The sequence below is a fragment of the Ochotona princeps genome, chromosome 19 (genome assembly GCF_030435755.1).
Source record: "Ochotona princeps isolate mOchPri1 chromosome 19, mOchPri1.hap1, whole genome shotgun sequence".
Classification (NCBI taxonomy): Eukaryota; Metazoa; Chordata; class Mammalia; order Lagomorpha; family Ochotonidae; genus Ochotona; species Ochotona princeps.
The window spans coordinates 17084974-17094505 of NC_080850.1; the positions used below are offsets into that span (position 1 = coordinate 17084974).

General features: G+C 39.2%; 1 long non-coding RNA gene and 1 pseudogene across 1 annotated transcript; one reads left to right on the plus strand and one right to left on the minus strand.

The window, feature by feature from the left end:
* The first annotated feature begins 3367 nt into the window (after positions 1-3367).
* LOC131482704 (uncharacterized) lies at positions 3368-8722 on the plus strand. Its single transcript, XR_009247238.1, has 2 exons — positions 3368-3552; positions 8397-8722. It is a non-coding gene; the product is annotated as an uncharacterized LOC131482704 (long non-coding RNA).
* On the minus strand, positions 5286-5440 carry LOC118760154 (U4 spliceosomal RNA; annotated as a pseudogene).
* Positions 8723-9532: the final 810 nt, after the last annotated feature.

The following is a 9532-nucleotide window of genomic DNA, read 5'->3' on the forward strand; positions in this document are numbered from 1 at the left end:
GAAATGGAAAAATATGCTATACGACAAATACACATAGACAGAATGCCTTTCTCCTTTGTCTCTTTTTATTTTAGTTTATGAATATTCTGTTGTTTGCCATGAATCAATGTGTTAAAGAAATCTGGTCAGAATGACATCTGATTAATTGGGCAGGGTACGTCCTACATAGCTCTTTGCAGATAACCCAGCTGTCCATGAACCATTTCATTATAAGAGATGCAGAGGCAGGCAACAGTCACAGAATTACTGGGAAGCTAAGTCTGCTCTAACAGATTGGCACAATTTGTATCACTGGTGCCCAGAACCTACAGGGCTTGTATAGCCCAGAGCTGACAGACACTGCCTCTTGGGACAGCCATATTTCTCCATACTATTTACGCATTATCAAAATGTCACAAAGAAAATGTCATTTTTTAAGACTCCTTAATCTTGATACAGAATGAGTTCCCCTGATTTTATACCATATAAAACATATAAACAAACTCATATAAAGGAATTTCTATACACACACACGTATAGAGAGAGGTGCACACACACAACTAGATATCATCTTGCAGATATAATCTAGAGGGAAAAATAATATTCTGTTAACTGTTATAGCAAAAAAGTAACAGTATGTTAATACTGAGCTGTCCATTATAGCATTTCAGAAGGCTAAGTGTTTTGGTTCTCTGCTTTACCAAGATAGTACATCATCTGCTCATTCATGTTACATAAATTCAATGAGAGTAAATCCCTCCTATCTGCAGGGGATGTATTCACAAGATGCTGCAGAGAAATTCTGAAACCATGAATGGTATCAAACCTTATATACTGTTTTTCCATAAATATATATCTACCTATGGTGAAGTTTATTTTATATATTATGCACAGTAAGAGATTAATAACTTAGGATAAAAACAGCACAATTGTAACAATAACCAAATCACCAGCATCACAACTCTTACACTTCATTCAGGCACCCTGATAGTCCATCTTATAGCTGAGATGGCTCCTGAGTAACTAATAGGTGTGACAAAGGGATGATTCAAGTCCCAGGAAGGATAGAGTGGGATGGCGTGAGACTCATCAAACTACTCAGAATGGGGCAAACTTTAAGACCTGTATACTACTTCCGTCTGGGATTTTGCAGGTCATGTTTCAAACTATGGTTGACCACAGGTAACTGAAAACAAAGATGGAGGAATGCTGGACAATGGAGGTGACTATTATATTGCTTATGAGCATGATATACAAATATTAATAGGGGGACTAAGGTATTTGGCCCAGAAGTTTCCTAATAGCTTGGAAATTACACATCCCATATCTAAATGCCTGGGTTCAAGCTGAGGCTCTGGTTCTGACTCCAGCTTCCTACAGATGTGTACCACAAAGACAAGAGGCAAAGCATGCAGTGATTCAGTCCCTGCCATCTACATCAAAGAACTAGATCAAGTTCCTCGCTCCAGGATTCAGCATGGTACAATCCTGTTTGTGGTGGGCAGTCAGGGAGTAAACTAATGTGGGAGATTTCTATTTCTCTGTATTCATCTCTGTCTTTCAGTAACATAAATGTTTAAATTTTTATATAATTATGAGAAAAAATATTTAAATAGCATGTATGATTTCTGCTTTTATTCTATTTAAAATAAGTCTGCCTTAAGTTTTATTTAAAAGAGAACACACACACAAAAAAAAGAGAACACATTGGCATGATTGTGATCAGACAACATCAATTGGTGTTTCTTTTCTGAGTTTTCTTTCCCTTGTGTCCGTCATGTTGTGAGTCTCATCACACTGGGCAAGATTCAAAAATAATGCTAAGTATATCATATTTCCTTTTTATGTGATACTAACTATGAGCACTCTCAGATGATGTTAACTGCAACCCATACCACAGCTAGGAATCTTACAGAAATGGGAAGATTGAAAAGTACCATCATCCCTCAGTATCCCCAGAGTTAAAGAAACATTATATGAGAGATACCTACATAACTGACTTGTACTGAGGGAAAACTCGATTCTAGTAGAAGCAATAGATCAGAGGTCTTCCACCCATTGTTTTATTCCCTAAATTCCTTTAGTAGCCAAGATTGAAAGTCAGGAACTCAATCCATCTCCTATGTGGGTAATAGCTTAGCTGCTTGAACCGTAATCTGCCTCCCAGGGTATACATTATCAGAAAGCTGGACTGGAGAGTACGGAGTCAGGACTTGAATCCAGGCACTTCAATATGGAACAGTAGAGTGGTTGCTTAACTGCTACAACCAAAACTTAAGTATTAACAACAGGGTCAGAGAGTGTGGTATGTTTGGTTGGCTTAATGCCAGCATGGATAAGCCAACAGTGACACTGTTCGCAGTTTCGTGATCTGGTATACCACAAGCTGAAAGCTTCCAATTGGTCATAGGGAGAACATTTGAACCTGTGGAAAAGGGAAAATGCTGGAAATTCCATTCCCACTCTCCAGAGCTGGTGGCCCAATGTTTACCATCTCATTACCTCTCAGTTGTTGAAGATCATAAACTAAAGGAAGTAGAGTCAGCATGTGAACACAGCTCTAATTCTGACTCCAGAATCCATGCTCTGAGCTAAGATCACATTGAGAATCAGGAGAAAAAATGAACTTGAACTTCCCAATACCTGTTTGGTGATTTCCCAGGCCTCATAGGTGGATTATAAGAATTGAAAAAAGCATATAAAAGGCTTATCAGAGTCTCAGGCTCAATGTTAAGTGGTTAAATGTGCAGAAAATCATAGATTATGTTATTCTCTTACGTACTTGGGTAAAAATAATGTAAGAAATAGATAATATATTTGTCTTTAAAGCAAATTGAGAGTTTGTAAGAGCATGAAAAGGAGAGTTTGCACTGTTTACTCTTCAATCCCTTAAATTTAGAATCATAAGTATATATTTTGTATTCTACAGATATGAAATGACAATCATTTTGCCCTTGTTGTTTTATGTTGCCCAATTATTTTAGCCCTTAAGGGGTTGGCTGCACTTATTGGTCAATATACCTCCCACTGAGACCATGCAGAAAACACAAAGACACCCAGGGACTATTAAAGTACAAGAAACTCCCAGATGGGATATGGGAAAAAAAGAAAAAGAAAAAAACCTCAATTAGTACTTTTGTGTAAAAGGGATCAATATAGATGGGGTATCTCCAGTTTTTTACATTATACTTTTTTTTTTTTATCAAGTACACCAGGACTTCTTTTGTAGATGATAGAATAATAATAATAGTATCACCAGCTATTCCCGGTATATTGAAAAATTAGTATTATCATTACAAAAATTAGACAATAAAAATAGTTCTCTATAATTTCTGGGTTTTGTTTTTTTGGTTTTTTGTTTGTTTATCATACAGCTCTCCAGGTCATTTCCAGGTTGTTCTTGCCACATCTTATCACCCACAAGGTACTCCTTCCCTTCCCTTTCCAAGTTGGGAGGAGATGGGAAAGCTGTATGCACTTTCACTGCATCCTGCCTCTCCTGTAGTTACAGGGCACCAGGTCTCTCTGTGCCACAGCGGGCTGCAGCACACTGGCCTCACAGGAATAGCAGATGTAAGTCTTTTCTTCCATACTCAATCTCCAAAGTCCCCTTACTTCTCCACAGCAGTAATGGGACCAGGAGCCAACTTTTAACAAGAGAATTAATAGTTCAGGAAGAAGAGAAGGAAAAATCTTCCAGACCTAGAATAAGGCTTCCTCTGGAGGCTTCTTACGGAGCTACCCTCTGCCTGGCTTCAGCTGAAAAATGTAGCCAAATCCACCTCCCTTTACACCCCAAACCACATCTCCAAGGGTAGAATGAAGATATCTCCTTAGCCCAGATCACAATTTGTTCCTGGCAGATCTATGCCATGCCAGAATGATAAATACTGGAAACAAGCCCTCTCTCCCAGGGCAAACCCCATTCACAATCAGTGTACCTTTCAAAGTCTGAATTACCATGTTTCATTTAGAACCCTGACCACCCAGGCCAGGTTTTCCCAGCTTAGTCTGATCCTCCTAGCATAAAATCAAAATCCTATCTTCTCAAGCTCTCCAAGAGGCACCAAACAACTAAAAAATATTCCCCAGAACACCTCAGACCATGCAGTGACAGGGTACAAGTCATTCTCAACCCACACAAGTAAAAGAAATACAGCTCTGCTTTATACAAAGGCACAAATGTATACGACCCCTTGGAACTCTGGTTTCTCAGTCAAAGCTCTTTGCATTCAAGATTTTAAAAGCCCCAAAAGAGTAACTGAGATCTTTTCTTTATACTGAATAAACAGAGATGATTTGGTAATTTTCTCTAGACCAAAAGAGCAGCCTAAGCACAAAAGTTCAGAAAGTTCATTTTTTTTTCCTGAGACAAAATCTTTGCAGCTTTTAAGTGACAGGTTATGTATTTTTTAACTTCTTCTCATAAATGTTTCAACATCTTCAGACACATTTCCAGTCGGGTCATTCTGTTAAACATGCATCTAATTTTTACATGGCTATGATAATGTTGTAGATAAAATACTGTGTTTGACCTTTTTTTACTTAATACGGTGCATATATATTTTCATGTCTCATTGTGCTGTTTAGAATGAGAGTGCTGATGTGAGTGTTGTAATAACAGTGATATCAAATGAGAAGAAAACAGACTATCCCTGTGGAAATGGTAGAACACTGGGAGACCCTCTGGCAAAATCTGTAAGGATATCATTTATTTTTAGAACTTGTATCCTCCCCCTTGGAGATCTCCCTTTGAACAGGAACCTCCATCCCCAGCACAGTGCCTAGAGGAAAATAGGGACTCAATGAGCTTTTGTTGGATGAGTAAGCAATCAAACAAAGAAGTGAGTGAATACTATTTTTCCTACCACAACCACATTTCTCTCTGATCTGCCTTCACTTCAGTACCTCCTGCCCTGTCCCTTTCATTGTTTGCCTGCAATGAACTGAATTTGTCTCCCAACCTAAAATGTTGAAATTCTAATCACCCAACTGATGGCATTAAGTGGGGATTTTTGGAAGGCAATTAGGTCACCAGAGGAGAGCCCTCAAAAATGAGACTAACTCCCTTAGAAAACAGACCCTGGAGAGGTCTCCTGTGAGTAGAGTGATGAGCCAGTAGTCTGCAACCTGGCAGACAGCCTCACAAACCCTACCCATGTTAATACCCTGATATTGTATATCCAGTCTCCACAACGGTCAGATAAAAATTTATATTATTTATTATTTTAAGCCAGTCTAAGATACTTTGTTATGGTGGACAATAGATGCTAACAAAAAAAAAAAAAAACCTATTTTGAGAACCCAACAACTTTATTTTCATAAAAACAACACAAAACCCACCTCTCCTGTCCTGGAGAATACAATGGATCTCTGGGAAGACCTTGACTAGGTTTTCAATTAGCAATAATCTTGCCTCGGATAAACCTCATTGGCTACGAAACTGCCACTGCACAAAGCAGACCTTGACTAGGTTTGAATGGTGTCCTTGGCCCTGGGAATTAAGGCTGGTGGTTGTTCTGGGTCTATGCACTGCATTCGCTATTCTCCCTACTCTTTGGAGTGGACCATCCAGCAGTTCTCCAGTATCTCAGGAGATGATCTCGCAAAAATCAGGAACAAGGGTTGAAATTCCTCAGCAAAAGCCAAAGAAGAATGAGTCATAAAAACTGCAATGCTTAGGGGTACAGACTTTGGAAACCAGAGTTCCTTGATTTAATATCTAGAGAACAAAATCTCAGTCTCTCACCGGCAATCTAGAAATAAATAATACATCATATGTTCACTTACACATTTAACTTACTCCCCAACATGTACCATGAATCTAATATGTATTAGTTTTCATTATTAAAAATACTAATCATATAGTCAAAATAATAAATAACTTATCAAAATAAAAATGGGAACACTACATTTGAAACAGACACATCCTTTGCTATGGCTCAATAATAGAATTTATGGCAGGGACACAAAACATATCAATGCCCTTCAATGCCCATGACAGATATCACTAATCAAGCCCAGATTGGCCTCTATTATTTTCCCAAAACTGATTTTACCAATTGGCCATCATTGTCCTAAGAAGGAAAATCTATTTGCACAATCTGATTTAGTTGGTTTCCTCTTCTGGCTATGCTAACGTTCATATGGAGATGAATACTCTTTAATCAGACTGCTGTATAAATATTTTTAAAAATACACATCAGGTTAAAACACTCAGCTGTAAGTTTCTATTCAATTAAGGTTATAAAATCACTGGGAACCAGTACTGAAAGCTAACAAACTCAGGTCCTTATCCCCAAAGCAGAGCATTAATCCCTTGAACTGAGGATATCCTCAATGAATAGCTGCTGATTTTCACACTTCAAACGCTGAAGCTATGGGGGGTATAAATTCACCCCTATTCACTTAATTCCCTGCTTTCCTTACTCTTGACTGCTTCCCTTGACACATTCTTTGATTGTCAGTAACAGTGTTAGAGGCTATGCCTTGGGAGAACAAACATATTTTATAAGAATACTCACTATCCCAAGATGGATTCAAAGTGAAATCATACTCCAGTTCATTCTCCAATAGCAGCAGCAAATAGCTTAAAAGAAGTATTTTAAGAGCATTTTTTTTCTTTTTATTGACATATTTCTTTTGAGGTCACAACTCAAGGTCTTTTTCTTCAGGTTATAAAGAAACCATTTAGCTGAGTTTGTGTTTTCTTTTTCAATTTTATGCCAAATAAATACATGGTCCTAAGGCAAGGTGGCAAGGGACAAGATGATAAACACAGTTTCCAGACCTCTCCAGACTTCTCTTTAAGAGCTTCCATCTTACCTCTGCATTCTGGTGTACCCAAGGTATGCATTGGTACTTCACAGCTGTGTTTATATAAGAAAAGGGAACTGAAGAGTTGGGCATCTAGCCAGTGAAACCCATCCAATCTGACTAATTGGGGCTCCTAACTTATCTTTCCTCACCAATATTTACTTTGAGGCTGGCTGAACACTCCTGAAAATTGCTCTAATTACATTATCCCTATAAACACAGCCTGTTTCAACCATGCCTTAAGACAAATCAGTTTTTATTTCATACCGGAGGCAAGGATTATACAGGAATTCTGATTAAGCAAATCTGAAGTGGGAATTCCTAATGTCACGTGGACATAATTCAAACCAATGATTCAGAGAAAGAGATCCATAGTGAGACCAGAGTTCAAATCTTGTTGGAGCTAGGGACAATTTACTCTGCTACTTGAATCCTTAGTTCCTCCCATGAAAGATATGGATGCTATAGTCCTACCTTGTAGGATCACTGTGAGATTAAATTCAAAAACTAATTGAATGTGATGTGTTGGATATACAAACAGACAAGTCAAAATTAGTTTCCCACTCTCATGGTAATCATAGTTTCATCTTGTTTCTTGGCCCCTTGGGTATCTTAGGCAACAGGTTAAGAGACAACTGAACAGGGTTCTAGTTTTGGACAGAATGTTTTCTTAAGAGTTTTTGGGTAGTCTCTTCTTGCAAAGAGAGAAGAAAAAATAAGAAAATGCAAAAACATCTCCAAGCAATGCTTGTGCAGCATTTTGTCATTTCTCCTAAGGGAACCTGGAACATGGCATTCTGAATACAAAGACGGGGGAACTCTGCTGGCTTTGATGAATGCAATCCCATGCTCTAGCAACCCGTATAACAGGCCTACAAATCAGACCCTTCCTCTCCCCTCTGTACCTCACACAGCCCCCAGAGAATTGCACTGTCATCAGCTGAAAATCCTGGTGGCTGACTGCAAAGCCAGGGAGATGGCACAGTGAGGAACAGCAAAACTATTGATTGGAGAGCCACCTCTCTAATTAAGGTGGTCTGTGGTTTTGAGGAACTAACAGCACCAATTTCCCAAAGCAGCCCCACATACTTGCTTTTTTTCTGATGTCCCTTGGGATTTTTGCAAAAGGCTTTATATTCGGTGCAGGAGAAACAAGCACTGCAGCTGCCCGAGATCAGTTTTCCACTCTGACTACCCACGATGGATGTTGCATCTTGAGACCCAGTATCTCAAACCGCTATTCCAGAAGACCAGGCAGGGGCTTCCAAGGATGTATCTTTTCTTTGTCTGCTTCTCCCACAATTACCTACTGATCTGAAAGAAAAAAAAAGGGATGATTATACATGGGACACACAATCTAATGTAGCAGTTATAAGAATAGTCCCTGGAGTCAGGGTGACATGTTCCAGTGCTAGCTGTTCTAGTTTATCAGCAAGTTTCTTAAAACTGTTTGCGCCCTACTGTCTGCACATGCTAAGTACAATTAGTAGTATCTGTTTAAAACTATATATCCCATGTAAGATACCTATATGAGTGCTTAGTAAACAACACTTGCTCAAAACACATTTGATGGTAACAATATCTTTCCTGTATATACCGAGGAAGAAGACAGAAGTTCTCTGTTGGGGGCAAGCATGGAGGAGCCTAGTGAATTGAGCTTTCACCTGTGATGCCAACATCCCATAATGAGCAGCCAGTTTCAGTGCCCCCTGGCTAATTCACCTGGAAGGTGGCCCAAGTTCTTGGGCCATTAACACCCATGTCTGAGATACCCATGGAATTACAGGCACCTGACTTCAGCCTGACCCAGCCCTAGCTGCTGCAGCCAATTGGAGTGTGAACCAACAGATGCAAATTTTTTTTCTATCTATGACTCTATATAACTTGGCCTTCCCAATAGATAAATAAAATAGTTTTTTAAAAATTCTGTAGGGGACAGTGTGATGGCTCAATGACTAAATCCCCACCATGTGTGTGCCAGGATCCCATATAAGCACCAGTTCATATCCTGGCTACTCCACTTCTCATCCAGTTCCCATCCAACCTGTTGATGGATTGAGATAGCAATAGAGAATAGTCCAAGCCTTGCAACCCTGCACCTACATGGAAGATGCAGAAAAATTCCTGGATCCTGGCTTCAGATTGGCTCAGTTATGGCCATTGCAACCACTTAGAGTGTAAACCAGTAGATGGGATATTTTTCTCTGTCTCTTTTTCACTGTAAATATGATATACCTTTCCAATAAAAGCAAATGAATCTTTTTTTTTGGCACTGTAGTGAGATAAATCATGAGCTGAGGTTAGCTAAAATACACAATTGTATTGCTGAAAAGTGTTACAATTAACTTGACTTGGCCTGTAATTACATAATTTCATGGCCAAAGAATCTTATAAACAACCTAATCCTATCTTCACACTGAAAGCATCCTCTCATGTAAGCACTGTGGATCTGCTCAAACAGTAACAGCAAATGGAAATTAAAGTATGACAATCAGCAGGGACTTTAGTTCTAACTCTCAGAGCAGAGGACACTGATGGACTGGACCAGACCGCACAGAACAGTGCTTCTGTTTAGACAGACAGTTCATCTTGACACCTATAAGCCTCAGAATGGTTGCATACAGACAGCTACAGAGTAAAAGGAAAGAACCTGTTGCTTGCAATGCCTGGCATCAATCAGGCCTGTGCAGTAATCAGGGTGGGAACTTCAAACCTGACTGCCACAAGGGAAAAGCAA